General features: G+C 36.7%; 1 protein-coding gene across 1 annotated transcript in view; it reads right to left on the bottom strand.

Annotated features, from left to right (window-relative positions):
* Positions 1-17,068, bottom strand: part of mrpl11 (mitochondrial ribosomal protein L11) — a 101,883-nt gene that overhangs the window by 66,720 nt on the left and 18,095 nt on the right. The window lies entirely within an intron of this gene.

A 17,068-nucleotide genomic window follows, 5' to 3' on the forward strand; every position in this document is an offset into this window, starting at 1 on the left:
TATATATATATATATATATATATATATATATATATATATATATATATATATATATATATATATATATATATATAAGTAAACTAATAAAACTTAGCATAGCCTTCCTGCTTCCATAACTGGTGTCGCCACATGAATTACAAGTTTTAACACAGTGCTGAGAAAGAAGTCAGCAATTTCCTTGTAGGGTTAATATTCACATTACTGATACACAAAGTATTTTAAAATAGTTTGCGGGAAAAAAAAACAAAAAGAAAAACATAAAGACAAAAAATTCAGCAGCTTCTTTCATATAATGATCACTTAACAAGAAGGAAACATCAATTCAAGTAAAAAACTATAAACCATTAAGAAATCCCACATATTTTAAACTTAAAAAAAAAAAAACTTTAGCCTATTCAAATGCAAAAGTTGCTTCCAGTTGGCAGCAGGAGTAAAAAGTGCAGAGATTAATTTTAAGGTTAAATCTTCTTTATAACACTTAAGATCTTCTTGTATAACAAGACCAGAGATCTTAGACAGTTCTACTCTCCACCCAGTTAAAGGAAAAAGGCATTTTGATTCTAAAAAAGGGAAAAATTTAAATCTTTCAAATAGTAAATTAATTATAATTTTCAAAGAACCACTGTTTTATTTTGATGTTTAGATTTTAAACTAAAGACAAATAAGCAATTAAAAAACAGGATGAATACATTTTCTTCTTTTCCAGATGTTGTTTTTTGGAGGAAATTCTGTGAGGGTTAAAACAGGATGTTAAGAGCTAATATTGGCTCCACAGCGATAGCGATCACTGTAACTAGACTTTATAGATAGAAGTTAAAGATTTATTTTCTGTTGTAAATAAATACTGTTTTTGTTTACAAAAGCATATCCCAGCCCCAGAAATGAACTCTTTCACATGAGCTGAACTCCAGTTTTTATGTCCTGGCTGTGGAGAAACACACTCTGTTTCTTAAAGTGTTTTCTATGATCTGACTCAGATCTTTCAAAGACAGAGATGAATATGATTGCATTCATATTGATATTAGAACAACGCTGAATTTTCCTAAGGAGTCTGATCACTCTACTGCATGGCTTCATCTCCAAGATGGAAAAAACAATAGAAGACAGTCGAAAATAGTCAGTGACTAAGAATCCTAATTGTGTTTGCATTCTTTCATCTGGAAATAATAAATGTTCTATATTATAAAGCTGCAGTAAAAAATACAGCTGTGATTCTCAGAGGAGAAAACATCTCTGAGCTTCAAAGATTTTTCAGGGAGCTTTTATTTCTGCACATCAGTCTCCTAGAGTTAAAAGGACACTTCAAAACATTTAATCACTCTACAGAGAGAAGGATTATTCACAAGTGGAACCCTATCCTGTCTTAGTCTCCAAAGGCCTCAGTGGCAATATAAGTTAGATAATTAGAAGAAGACTTAACAAGGATAGCTTGCTAATGAACTACAAGACCCAATATCATATAGAAAGATGAAACCAAACTAAAGACGGTCAACTGCAACGCAAAAAATGAGAACATGGATACAGAACCACTTACACCAACTGCAAAGTTATGATTTAAGACCATCTAAGTAGTCGATAGACACCCAATGCGAGGACATGTAGAAGACTCGTCATGTAGAAAACTAGCATTAGCTCTTTCCACTACAAATGTACGCAAATTTGTTGATATTCAGCTATTTCTGAAAATACTCATTTTTGCAATTGCTGTATTTCCATTAAATAAGACATACAACTAAAATTGCATGCAATGCACTTTTGGTTATGAAATAACAACAGACAACAGCATGGTAGTTGTTAATACATCAATATTACCTTCACAGACATAGTGTTGACTATGCTTTTTTTTAGACTATTATTACTACTTGGGCTTTCTTTGTTCATCTTTTAATTAATAAAGTTAATCTCTGAAACCTGTTGTTATTCCACACTTGAGTTTAGATCTGTGTATCTTTATTCATATTAAAACCTGGCAAAGACGGTTGATAATGCCGTGTTTCAATTAACAAGAATGTGAGTACGGACTCGTGTCTTTGCCAAGTATGTTCTTGAGAAGAACACAGGAAAGTATGGACTCAGGAAGAAGCATAGACATGGTTCAATTGGAACAGAAGCGTACTGTACTTGTGACGTCACCACACGCTCTGCTAGTCTGGAGCTGCATTTCACCTCCTGTAATTAAAAGTCTCTAGATAATAATAAATTCTTACTTTTTTCATTTATTGGAGGAATAATATTTAAGACAGTCAGATAAACACAAATCAAATGAACATTTTGCAAAATAAAACAAAAAACTTGTCATCAGAGCCAGCGGTACTACTGCTGCAGAGGGGCTGGGAATAGAACCGGCTGCCGTTACCCTCAGAGATCCGCTGGTTGACGTGGTCCTCTCAACTTTGGATATTTTTTTTAAATTAAGCATTAAATTGGTAAACGGGCCATATAGTGACGCTTAAAAGTACAATGTTCTTGCCTCAAATGATCTTAAAACATACTTTTATTGAACAACGGCAACAGAAAAGAGAACCTTAAACTCAATACTCTCTGTGAGTGCTTAATTGCAAGCTGCTGCTGTCCCAGTGCATGCTGGGACAGCAGCAGCTTGCTTTCTTTAGGTACTGGCACTGGCTCCTTATGCCAAAATCTGGATTCAGTCCGAGTCAGCTTAATCATTCCCATAATGCAACGTCAAGACTGTTGGTTAACCTCTTAAAACCCACCGGGTCGCCGGCGACCAGGTGGACCTTAAGTAAGGGTAATAATTCAGAATGCATAAAATTCCACCAATAAAATTTTTGTGCGCAGCTCCAAGCTGACACCAAAAGTTCCAAACCCCACAGCTCTGGAACTGTTATAGCTAGAGGTCTGAATTTTTTTGCATTTGTGGCTGACATGATGTAGAACAAATATAATACAATAAAACCTGCCTTTTTTCAAGAATGTCTTTATTACTGCTGTTCAAAAAAGACATATAATTTTCGAGAATAAAAAAACAACAACTTTGAGTCATGTTTGAACTGATGTAGCTTGGTCTGTGTTCTAGTTACCCAATTTTAATTTATATATTTAGGAAACTAGAGGGTGTTAGCTTTCAAATAATGTATTGCACATGTAATTTGGGCTTACAGTTCCTAAGTTGTTTGCTTTTCCATTTGGGTATGCAAAATAGGTGATGATTACCCAAAATGAGGTGGATATTATGAGGTTAAGGATTGCCTAGGGGTGTTGCAAGGATAGACTTGTCTATTGTTCTTGACGCATGCCAAGATACATTGGGTGCTGAACAGATGTCCAAAACAAGAAAAATATACAAAAATATGTCAAAGCTTCTTGGGTCCCATTGAACAACATGGAAAATGAATTATCAGAACATTAAGGATGGAAACGATGGAAATGTTTAGATATAAAAATATTTGAGGTAGTTTCACCAAATGGGCACAAATTACCTGCCAAAAATCAGCAAGCGGCTTACTGGATTCCATGATGGCATCTAAGAATTTTTTTTTTTTTATGTAATTATCTCACTGCTCACTTAAAAGAGAAATTACACTCTGAAACGAAAAATCTTTTTGTTTACTGTTGTTTGTTTATCACCAAACTGAGTGCTGCCGATGAGCTTCCTTTGTCTCAACAGAGGTCAAGAATGAAGGAGATAAATTTATAGAAGAGGTGGATAATCAGTCCTTTATATGAACACCGACACAGCTCTACTTTTCCATTCGATCGTAAAGTTCATTTGTCAAATTAGGACTGGACTAGTAAATAGGAGGGGACTGCCTGAACCTGGGGCCTTTCTCTGGGGAGACAGGAGACATAAAAGCAGACATAATCTGCCACAGAAATAAAAAGTGACACTGACACACACAGCTGTAAAAAAAGAGCAAGAAGAAGAAGAGGAAAGAAAGATCAATGACTGGAGCCAAGGGAAGGATACAAGTTTTAAAACAGAGCCCAGAGTTTCAGGGGAACCATGCATTCAATAAAAAATAAGTACTTCAGAGGGGAGAGGAGGTCCAGCAATGATTCATCATAGGCAACAGAGGGTATCCAATTAGATCAACAGAAGAGACACCGCCATAAGGCTATATACGGGACCTCATACGGCTCTGAAGCAGCAAACACGGATAAGCTACTCTGAAGAAAAGATGTGATTTTATCTCAACTGATGATTATCAGGAAGCCGTTAAAGTTCAGCCACCATGAGGCAATATTTGTAAGGGCATTAAGATGTGACTCGTTCTGCAGAGAGAGTCCAAAATAAAATCCATTTAGTCTGGATTCTCTGAATAACAATCTTCCAACAGAACAGGCATGCACTGCTCCTCTCCCTAGGTCAATTTCACGCTACTCACCTTATGTGTTTAGCTGTTGCACTGTAGAGAAATTACGTGTGGGTTAGGTCCATTTTGTGGCGCCAGACTGCATTAAATCTGAAGTTAGAAAAGCCACTTTTGTAATCAAATAGCAAGAAAAAAACTTAATAAATCCTAAGCGGGGACGCTCAAATAGAAAAGCAGCTAGGAGGTCAAATCAAATGCTTTTAAAGTGAAAATGGGCCCTCCAAGGATGAACATTAACAAGATTTCTGAGGCTCAAAAGGCAGTACAGACCGAATGTCAAATGTTCATTTTGATTTCAATTAAGGAGGAGAGGGAATCACACTTCTGTGAGGAGGGGAAATGACAACGTCATGCCTTAATGCACCGAATCTCCAATCTCTGTCGGGAGCATGAATAATAAAACTGCAGTTCCCTTTTCCACAAAACCAAATCACTCATCACACATTGCCAACGAAGAAATGACCTACATAAGGCGTCAAAACTGCACTCGCTGAGCGTTTCGCCCAGCTAAATTTATATTAGAGGCAGAAGAAGCAGTGAGCGTGTTTGAATGGTGCACAATAAAGGCTCGGTCAGGGCTGAGCTAATGCTCTGCAGCGAGTAATCAAATCAAAGCTCCGCTAATGTGAAAGGAACAGACACGTTTCTAGGCCCCTCTTTAGGCATTTAATGCTAACAGCATCAGTATTAACAAGGAGTACACAGAAAGAGTAATTAGTTTGAGCTGTGTAGAGTGGTATTTGAATGCAATTTTTTAAAGCATGTCTGATTCATACAGCAACCCACAGAATCTGGACAGGATGCAGAAAAAAGAAAAACAAAAATAGAAAACATTTTTGTATTTCCAGCCTTAATTCTTGATCCTGTTGCTTCCATGCATCCATCCATCAATTCAAAAGGGTTTGTTGTAGCAATAATTGACAAATTAGTTCAAAGGAATCGCGGATAATTATAATAATGTCAGAAATATGCACTATGTCCAATATTTACTGGAAACATCTAATATTTCCTGAAAAAATGCTTTTCATTGATGCACATTTAAGACAATCTGAAATCAAAAAGCCGACATTTTACACAATAACTGGGAGGTCTTAGACTCTTAGACTCCACCACAGAATCCATTACAGGTGGAAACACTCAAGAAAAATGGATTCTTATGCCTTATTTAAAAGAGAATAATGAACATTAATATGCTCTGTAAATTTGCTAGGTAACAGCCAACCCACTGGGGATACTTTGTCTCTTATTAGTGAGGACAGCCAAATTGCAGCCACCATCAACATCTTTAAAATCTTTTATTTAAAAGTCAAGGTTGCAGATATTGAACTTCTATAAAATGTCATTTTTGAAAAATGAACAAATTGGTCTTTAAGTCTTCTCTCTGGGTTGAAAGTCCCAGGCTGTGCTCAATATAAATGACACTGGTATTATATCAGCCTAGGGGAAATTAAGTCTTCTCCTCTCTATCGTTCATATCTTTTTGCTGCAGTGTGATGAAATAAAAGCTGAATAGTAATTAGATTCTCAGTGGGATCAGCCTTTGTACCTGCAACAACTCATAACTGGTATAATGACCTTTGTTACGCCTGCGTATCGCTTCTAAATTAAAATGCAAAAAGGGAGGAAAAATTATGTGACATCATGTGTGGGATCCATGTTCTATTTAGCCAGTTACCTGAAGATCCCAAGAACCAAGTCTGCAGAATAAATGTTTAAGTAGGTGTAATCCTTTTTTCAATAAAAGATGGAGAATTTACCGCTATGATAAGCCAGCCCCTATTGAATCATCAGGATTCTTTATAAGGATCTATGAAAAACACTAAATTATATTTAGCTTTTCTTGCAGATCGGTGATCTTTTGCGTGTCTTTATATTTTTTTTGTATAATTAACAGAATTACTTCGCCGCCCAAGCAACTCCTTTAAAATGAATGTAACTCCAGCATTTTATTCCATCTATTCCTAACACTGTTTCTAACATATTCCTAACTGATTTGAGGTTCACTCATCTTTTAATGAGTAATTTATGCCTTCTTATAGGGTGTTACAAAACAGGTCCATTACTTTAAAAGTGGAGAAAAAAAGAGCGAACAAATGAAGTGTTTTTATCTTGGCTAAGAGAAACTTTTAACAACTATAGCTACATAAGCACAGGGATGATGCAGAAGGGAAGCAATGGTGCAGAAGTACAGCGAGGGGCCCACGTTCTGGGGCCTAACCGGTAATTTCCACTGCATCAGGAGCTAGAAGCTTTTCGATGTGTGCTCAGTGTACCATGTAAGTCAGACCAAAAGAACTTGTATGTATTTTAAAATGGTAAAAATGGCTTAACTTTTGTTTTTTGGGCATCCAGATTGTTTTTAAAGTAGTTATATTCTACAATGTGTAAGGGTCAGAGGTGTCAAGTAACGAAGTACAAATACTTCTGTACTTAAGTACACTTTTTAGGTATCTATACTTTACTCCATTAGTTATTTTTCTTCTTTTCTGATTTTTCTTCCTATTTCTGACTTCTACTCATTACATTTTTACACAAGTATCTGTACTTTCTATTCCTTACATTATTAAAACAAACGTTACTCGTTACTCATGGCTTCGGTTTTATGTTTATAAATATTTATTTCACATCATGTGCGCCATCCAATGCAGGTCATTGGCTCCATCCACATTTAGTGAAAACTAGTGAAATTGGATGAGTCATATAACGCAAACACTCATTAGTTAGATATTCGTCAAACTTGTGCTGACGCCAAAGGAAATCATCAGAAGCAAGTAGGTGTTCAGAAAAAGATGTCGAAATGTCTGAAAGGTCGGACACAGGTGAGAGCGTACTGGGAGACGGAGACCAACAAGACCTCCCTCATCCTTGGCCCTATCTCAAAGAAGTTTTTGAAATAGTCAAAAAAATACGTTTTCAAATCATATAGTGGCATCCGGCTGTTTTTTTTTAAGGTTACTTTCTATTTTTATACTTTAAGTAGTTTTTGGAGCACATACTTTTCACTTTTACTTGAGTAAAGAGGTCAAGTTGATACTTCAACTTTTACCAGAGTGTTTCTAAACTGAAGTATCTATACTTCTACTTAAGTAACAAATGTGTGTACTTTTGACACCACTGGTAAGAGTACACTGATGGCTTAGAAGCAACATCTATTGCTATATTTGTTGAAGAGTTTGCAGCTCAACGGAGTGGAGTGGATCATGGCCAGTCGCATTTAGTTCCAACCTGGATTTTAGCCCGGGACATGGTCAGGCACACCATATTTAAAGAAGGTGCTTCCTAAAAGGGACAGACAATAGCCCCATTTAAACTACTCTTTTGAAACCGTGCCGAGATCGGTCAGAGATAACTGTTGAGTGTAAATATGTACCAGACACAACTGAACCGCGCTGAACTGCAACTAGTTCATCAGTAGGGCTCGGTGCGGTTCAGTTCTGGCTCGGTTCTCAGATAACAAAGAGCACATGAGTAGATAGCGGCATTTCCTTACAGTCGGCCTCCATAATCATTAGATTTTAGACATTCACAAAAATACTAGTGATGATTCAACAACGTCTGTCGTTGTTTCCTGCATCTTTAAGCCCTGATTAGACTATCATTTGTCGTATCCGCTTCCCAAAAGTCGACTCCGTGAAGTAAATTCACTAAAGGCTGCCTTTTTTGCCTGACTCTCAGCAAACGAACAAACAAAATATCACAATGATAACCAAACTTCCTGAATGTTACGGGCGCCGCCATGTTGATTTGCTTCTTCACCTCTAGATAGCAGTAGTACCGTATATTGTCACTAGGAGGCGAGCAACCACGCTAACGTGGTGTGCAAACGGTCGTAAGGAACCAAGCATGGCACCGTTAACTGAACTCGGCACGGATCGGATTCAGAGGTAGTGTAAATGGGGCTAATGTCAGCGTGACGCAGACCTGTCATGGCCAGTCGTTCCAGAACAGGGAGGGCCTGTTGCTCAGTAAGCAGCATTTGTGAGGGCTACACAGATATGAATAGATCAAGTAAAATACCTATTTCATTTTGATAAAGCGACATCATCATAACCTATTAAATGCTAAAAAAAAAAGTTGATTTTACATAAGATAGGCCCTTTAAAGCTTAGATGAGTTGTGAAGTTGTTAATTTCTTAAAGCTTTATATCAGCTTCAAATTGAGGCCCATCTAGAGGTGAATGAATAATTATTCGACAGAGAAATTGATCATGAAGCAGCATTGGAATCTGGACAAACATGTCTCGGATTGGAGGAACATTAACGCTGGTTTTAAATATATCCTGTTGTTCTTTATCTGCAAATAAGTTGCACTTTTTCCATACATTCCTATTTCTACCAATTTTGCATTTACTTATTTGAAATTCTATATTTCTTAATTTATAATTTACATAAAGAGCAATTTTCTCATAAATGTAAAACACTTATTTGCTTGATTGACATTAAAATATATATTTAAAAATATGAGTTTTACCAAACTTAATGTATTCAAACTATAGGCTGGCTTCTCCAGTGAATGATTATTATACTAAAAAAAAAAAAACACTATTTACATTAAGGCTTACAATGTTGTAATGGTTGAGGTTGCTGTATGCATCTGATCTGTGGGTCTGATATAATAATCTTTGTTCTTTCTTTCCTAAACCAGCCATTACTCCAAAAAATACTGCCCTTTGCTTGCCAAGTATTAGTGCTAACATTAGCATTTATTTTATGTTGGGTCAGAAAAGGGTCCAAAAGAAGTCGGCACACTTACAACCCTGATTTGACTGTTTTATATGTTCTAATTTCTCTGGTGAACTGACTTTAAATCATGCAAAGATATCATCATCGCACAGGAAGACTTTATCTTCTTTTCATGCCAAATCACAAGATGTTGTAATTTTCCATGAAATGTGCCGTACAGAATCAAAGTTTAATCTCACACCGTTATAGATTTATTAACTTTATTCCTCTATTAATCATCTCAACGCCTTGCTCTCCAACTATGTGTCTAAAAAAATACAATCATGAATTCCCCTCTATCATTGGCAAGGTTTTACATTTTCAATAAAGGAGATTTTAAATTTGGGGAGCATAACATTTGCTGCCAGTGGTTTGGACATTAATGCTAGCATGTTGAGTTAGTTATAGTTTTATATACACTGCACACTGGTTACTTAGTGGCATTTCTTTAATGTTGTTTTATTAAATGAAGAGGTAGAGAGGGAAGGGCTGGGGAAAAAAAATCAGCACAACATGAGCTGTATCAGTGGATGTTGCTAATTATTAATTTGTTTTTTGTTTATTTATTTTAAATGAGGACCGGGGGGAAAAGCCTGATTATTAACTAGTACCATAACCTATTTAAATGCAATATTTTGACTTTAAAAATAGGTTCGGCCAAAAGCCAACCTTCCTTAGCGTGGCTGAGGTTAAGAAGCACAATCCTTTAATATGTCTAAACCCTGAGAACGCTGTGCGGTTCTGGATCAGAACCCATTACAGAATATTCTATCAGAGATATTCTTTACTGCTACGGTTCAGGGTCTTATCGTAATACATATTGTTATTTCTCAATTGCTCAGCTATAATTGGGGCCCCATTTATCACATTCAAGATTTATTAGAAGTATAAAGGGGGAAAAAATCAGAAAGAAGAATCTGATCCACTCTGATAGGAACCATTTATATCTGAATTTGTCTCATTCTGTTAAAATGCATCATTCCATCATTAACTACAGTAATGATGAAATAGAATATGTATTCTGGGGTTTAGAAACATGAGTCTGTTTGTACTAAAGCTACATGATAAGTGAATAGAGTAACTAAAATAAATGGACTTTAAGATTATTATAAAATTGACTGTCGCGTGCATTAGAAATTCATCATGTGGGAGATTATAATGTACTGCTCCCTGAACCAACAGAGCATGCCAACGCTGACAACCATAACTATCAGCTGTGATTAGAAATTTACTGAAGCTGCATTTAAAATCATTGTATCATCATTACATTTCTAATTAAATTTACTAGCTGGTTTGTATTATCCAGAGCCACAGAAGGGCACAAAGGAACCATGTGTTTCTGTGGCAATTCATGATCTAACTACCCCTCAATGTAATAGGAGGTTCTGTTGGGTATTAAACAGTCAGCCTAAAACACCCCCATGACAGCAACACTGAAAAAGAGCTTAAATAGATACAAATGAAGCGCCGATCTGTAAATGTACTTTTATGAATGGGAAACATTTTCATTACAAAGCTGTTCACGTATTGCACATGCAAATGTGTCTCAAATGTTGGCTGCTCTGCTCAAGATTCCTTTAAAGCCACTATAATAATTATAGTAATAATGGTAACCATTCTAAATAATAGTTGCACTGGGAACAGACTTCAAGCAGGCTCTGTGCATAAGGGCTAGCATCTAGCTATTTTTATCAGTTTATTTTTTATCTTAGCGTCCTATACATTTTAAACATTAAGTGGGGCCTACTCCTCTTGGTTGTGTGGGGACAGCCTTCCTTATAAAAAAAAAAGGTCTTCAGCCCTATTCACAATACACTTTTGTGATAACTGTTGAGTGTAAATGAGCAGACCGTGTCATCTCCCATTTAAAGTCAGCGATTCATTTCACAGGTTTTCTTTCGTGTCCGGCTTTGTAATTCACAGATCTCTTCATCTGTCCACAACATGAACGTCCTCTCAGCCTATTAACAATACATGGCATCAAAGAGCGTGGTGTGACCTGGGATGATGCCTAGACTGAGGCTCTCATTGAAATTTTGGTGGAAGACGCTATCCAGGCACATAAGTTCCTGAATATTTTGGGAGCAGCTAATTTTGTTTGTATAATTCCTGCCTTGAGAGCTGTAGTATTGTGGACCACATATAGGAGACGAGGAAAAGTGCTAGCGTGATGTGTAAATGGTTGTAAGAACAAAGCACGGTTAACTGATCCAAGCCAGGCCATAACTCGGCATGGATCCTTTTCAGAAGGGTGGTGTAAATGGGGCAATAGTAATGTTCTAATACTGACTTGTTAAGCATTACCAAAACGAGGAAAGAGCAATAACTGAGCTTAATGCAACAACTGGACAGAACCCGTTGGAGTCTCAAAGCAAACTGTAGAACCAAACACTGGCCGTTTCTCAATATGTGCACTTGTGCGTTCTCATGTGCTCGTGTACTTGTGAAACATCATCAACCTCAGCCGTAGTACTGTTTCAATTCACAAGAAAAGCAGACCAAGAAGAGACAAAGTCCAAGGACGTTGTTCCCGCCCCTCCCTATTTATGAGTATGCATCAGAAAAGACTTGTCCGTTCTTGAGATCAACAGCTGTCCCACCATGCACTGTTCTTCTCAAGAACATACTTGGTGAGGACACGAGTCCGCACTAGTGAATTAGTAGTGAGTCCGTACTGCTTCTAGTGAATTAAGAAACAGCCATTGACTTTATTGTCAGCAGGTTTTACCGAGTCGCTGATGTCATTCAATAACTTGTTGGTTGGCTTTAATAAATCTACTAGGGCTGAAACAATTGGATTAATCGTGATTAATCGATTATTAAAATAATTTAAACTAATGCAGTAATCGATTGTTTACTGGAGTATAGAGACTCTAAAACATGTCTTTAGCTGACAAAGCGAGCCACTTAGAACAGTTGTTGAGTACGTAAGTTAATCATTATCATTATCACCTCAACCACTCTCAGAACCTGCCACGGTCCATTCTTGGTGTTTGGAGCAGTCAGAACAGTTGCAGCTGTGCGAAGTATATAACAGCTTCTGCTGCTTTAGGTCAAATTTTAAAACCATGGATGTCAGAGTGCTTCTATTATGAATAAAGCCTGGTTAAAGTAAACAAAGGATTATTTTATTTTAAGTCTATTATTGTATTTTGATTCCCTTTTTTTAAGTAATTATATATTTCAATCAGATCAAAGACTTTCTACGCATGTAAACATAGCTACAGAGTCAGATGACAGGCTCAGGCTGACAGTGAAAGCTCCCTCTGCTTAACTTCACTGTGCCATCTTGTACATTTCGAAGGATTTGGGTTTTGTAAAAATTTTTTTGTTTTGTTTTGTTTGTACCTTAATGTAAGAAATTCCTAAGTTAATAAATACAATTCCCACTTTAAATCATGTAGACATTTAAACGATCTAAAAGAACTACACTTTTCAAGCTTTTCTGCGGTTTTAAGGCTTCTGTTTGCACATTGAAAAAGCTTCAGATTGGTCACAGGTAACTCGACTGGTGACAAATCTATTGGGACAGAGAGGGTGAGAGTCTCGTACTTGGATTGCGGTTTACTTGCATCATCTGCTATGAAAAGGTTTGAAATAAATTTGAACATAGAACAAAGTGCATCCCCAATAAACCTATTAAGAAACCGCTCACTTACGTATCTGTACAAAGGGGCGATTCTGTGTTTTCAGGCGGACCTCAGATTGCAGATGTAAAACAAGTGTGATTATAGTCCCTGCTGCTGTTTATTTCACAACAATATGACATAAACCCAATTGCTAAATGGTAACGCATGGACACCTGGCTACCCAGACCCAATACATAATAGTCAGACGACCACAGCAAAGTGATTAATGGCACAAATGGCTGAAAACATTAATGCTTGCTTTGAATACAACACGTTACAAACTACTGCACGTACAGATTGGCTCATCACTTTTTAATTTACAAGGTGCCATTTTTGCAGAAAAGAGATTAAAAAAAGATTGAAGAGGACTACATCTATGTGGGAGCGAGATGAAAGAGGCTGGAGTCAAGACATTAAAGTAGAGATCTCCGATAAACCGCCTTCTCTCCAAGTTATTCATATATTCATTCCCAATTATTCACATTTTCTTTGTACAACATTTCATCTCTGCATAACATGAGCGCTTCGAATATTTACTCACCGACTATAAATATGTAAATTTCTCATTTCAATCTAAAGCACTATCTCGTGTTCAACCCACTTGCTATTTGCAGAGGAGAGCAGCTGGAGGTCTTGGTAGACCTATGGCCAGCATGTTTTAGATGTGTCCCTGCTCTAACACACCTGCTCCAGGTGCTTCAATTATCTCCTCAGCTTGTCACCAAGTTCTACAGAAAGCTAATGAACCGATCGTACCAGACGGGAGTGATCAAGCAGGGAAATGGGATCAGAATTGCAACTCAAATCTTCCTTTTCCAACATTTAGTTCCTTGCTGTCATTTTGATTTCCTGTTCTTGCAGCTAAAATATTTCTCTTAAACATCCAACAAATAATTGCAAGAATTATAGTTGTAATCTCTGATAATAGTAAGCTGTTCCAGCGACATGTTTTCATGGTAAAATACCTGAGGGATCAAATTTAAAGAGAAAATACTGTAAGTATTGCCATCTGCGTCTAAATAGCTAGATCTCAGTCTGACCCAGCAAATTAACGATGTCCTGAAGAACCCAGTCTGTTTAAATAATTCAACGCTCGGCTGTCATGGTAACTCAATGCAAAGGCCTCGTTAAAAAAAAAAAAAAAAAAAAGGATAGCTTCCTCTAAAAAAACCCTAACAGCTCAATAGGTTTAGGCCAAAATATGTTTTCTCACCCAAGAAGCTGCATCTAAAATCATAAATTAAGGGTAACTGTGAATTTAATGTTTAACAGATTAAATGCTAAAAAGATTACACAAAAAATGAATATTCGATCACTGTCAAATTGCACTTTATTTTCATTTTTTTTAAATGAGAATTGTGTACTTAATCATAAATGTCTTGTTCAGTTAAGTTGCACATTTCAGCATCAACAGAGCAGCTGTCAGTATTTCTGCCCGTTGACGTTAAGATGCTGCTAATCGGTGAAAGGACGGCGCATTTTACGGATGATTTAATTCAGAGCTGCGAACATAAATCGCTCCAGGGCAGGTTGTGTTTAGTGTAAGTCTCAATGATCTGGCCAAGTGTAAGAGATCATCATGTTACTGCAAACGTGACACACCTCGCGTAATGTTTCCTTACAGAACACAGCTCTGGGAGTAACCTCGCATCTTGACAGACATAATAGACCTTTTTATAATGTCTGCATGCCTGATATCACAGCAACCCTCCCTAAATGGGAAGAGCTGCTAGTGTTGCAGAAACTGGCTGTTTATATTTCATCGTCATCATATTTGTACCAAAAGCTCATATTTTAGGGCTGGCCGGCTTTGTTTTCCCATTTTCTCATTTCCTCCCCTACATTTGTGATAAATCCTTGTCCTAATTACAATCATTTGATGTAAAAGGTAGAGTTTATTCTAGTGAGTTTCTACCTTGGTTTGCTCTGAGATGCATGATTCATTCCTTGATATCAGCTGTCCTGAGGGTGCAATTTGTGTCATCCTCTGATAGCAGCTGAAAATTTCTTATTCTGGTCTCGTAACTCTGCCTAAAAAGAAGAAATATTCTGTTTCCATCTCACTACACAGATAAAAACTTGCCACAGTCCTTTTTTAGGGAAACACGATTATTCACTAAAGGGAAAAAAAATAATCCCATCTTCTAAATTGACTCTTGACAATCCGTTTGTTTGTTCAAATTTTAGTTTGGAAGTCCATCTAGTGGTTGGTTTTCTTCCATTTGTCATTCATGTATGATGCACTGATGAGATATTATAGTAAGTGATTGTACTAAGATCACCTCTGGTACAAACCTGGTTACAATCTAAATACATCCATTTATAAAGCTTTACTCATTGCAGATTAAAAAGAAAATGTAACCTAAAGAAATAACATGAATAATGAAGATGAAACCATACTTTAGTAGAGGCAGGCTTTCCTAAATGTTCGGCAGAGAAGAATACGGATATAAAATTAAATCATTAATGTCAAGTTTCATTCTTTTTGTTGTCTTTAACAAAAAAAGAAACCATCCTTACTAATGGAGAGCTGTGCAGCTCTCCGTCCTGGCAGGATCCCTTTAAGATGAAAAACATAAAAAATTTTAATCAAGATCAAATAAAGCAGCAGCAAACTGGTCATATGTTCAATAAATGCCAAATTTAATAAGAGCCTTTTTAACTTGTTACACAGAACGAATGTACACTTGAACTGGTCTCAAAGTGCAAAAACTGAAAAAAAAGACCATTAATAGCTACTAGACTGCTGGTCAGATGGTGTTAACAAAACTCAGAGTTGATTGCAATACGTTTTATTCCCCAAGACCGAGTCTGGAAGCATTAAGGGCAAACTCAACTTTCAAGTCTTTCAGAGGCGCATCTCAAGTCAAGTTAGGGGACAGTCAACTGCAGTACGCCTTTAACTGCAACAAACCTTCATTTTTAATCTTCTGATAGATACTTTGAAGGGCAAGCCTCAACATACGCCCTTGTCTTTCATGTGAAAGTCCAGGTTGAGTCCAAAGTCTATTAAGGGGAAGCTAAAATTAACCCTTACCTAAACCCTTTTTGTTTTCCGTTTATTCCATCAATAAATAATCTATTCAAAAATAAGATTAAAGCCAATTAAGGTTTTGTGTTGGGCAATATAAATAACCCATTTAATGAAACTGTTGTTTTGAAGTTGGATGTCTGATAGTAGGTAAGTTTTATTTTTGAGAGCATTAATTGTGTTTGTAGGGCTGATCTTGAGAAAATACTTCCAATGTATTTCTATTAAAATAATTCAATTTAATCAATAATTGCTTTATTGCAAAAAAATGCAACCAAACTTAACTGTATTCTCTAATCTTTAGAGCTATATGAACCCTAAATCTGCAGCCAAAAAAGGGTAAAAGTCTAAAAAATTATTATTAGCAGAAATGTAGGTTAGTTTGGTGTGGAGTGATCTAGTTAGCAGCTTACTGTGTTAATTCTTGATCCTATCAATTGTCTGAGTGAGAGTGGAGGTAATTTCTAAACAGCACATGGAGGAAAGCGTCACATCAGCCTAGTTTCCCGTCCTCGTTTACACAGGAAAAATAGACTCCTTAAGTACAGTTATTAAAAAACATGAGCAAATGTTCAAATGTCAAAGTTTGCCCACCACAAATAGCTATAATAAAAATTCAGTTGTCCTTGAGTATAGAAAAGACAACCTCTCCATTAACAGCACAGACATGACCGAAAGCACAGAATGATGTCAGGTGAAGCATCTGTTTAGATGGAGCATCGTAATGAGATGGGAGCTGCAGATCATCTGTAATCAATGAACCAATCTCAGTGTTCAAATACAGCAAATGTTCTGGACTGTGATCATTCACAGACCCACGCAAGATGCTTTCTATAAGTTCAAAATATATTATGAGACGGTCAGCCAAATCTGATACTCTGTTCCATTACATTAGTATTCATCCCATCAAACCTCATCCCTGGAGTTTTTATCGATTACTGAAAGCCAAGTGCTAAAGGCCAGTCAAATTTAGCTAAGAACTCCAGAAGAGACTGAATGATCCCTCAAGAACTAAAAGAGGGACCTGAACAACTATGCTAAAACAGGCATGTGAATCTGCAGCTTTCTCCCAAGCTTTTGGCTCAGCTCAGAACTAAACATCTCAATACTTTTTCAATTCAGGATATTAAATTAATCAAACGGTTAGAAGTTCCATCAAATCCCATTAGTTCTTTAATTTGTAAAAACATGCAGTAGGCAGCAAAAACTGCAATATATTAAAATGTTAATGCGCTGTTAAAACATATATCACACATAACTAATTTAAATGCATATCGTACATCGAGATGATGAGCATGCTGTGCAGAGAAACGTCTAATCACTGGCCTAAACAGCAGGGTGAATGCTTG

The sequence above is a fragment of the Cyprinodon variegatus genome, unplaced genomic scaffold, assembly GCF_000732505.1.
Source record: "Cyprinodon variegatus isolate N-32 unplaced genomic scaffold, C_variegatus-1.0 Scaffold385, whole genome shotgun sequence".
NCBI lineage: Eukaryota > Metazoa > Chordata > Actinopteri > Cyprinodontiformes > Cyprinodontidae > Cyprinodon > Cyprinodon variegatus.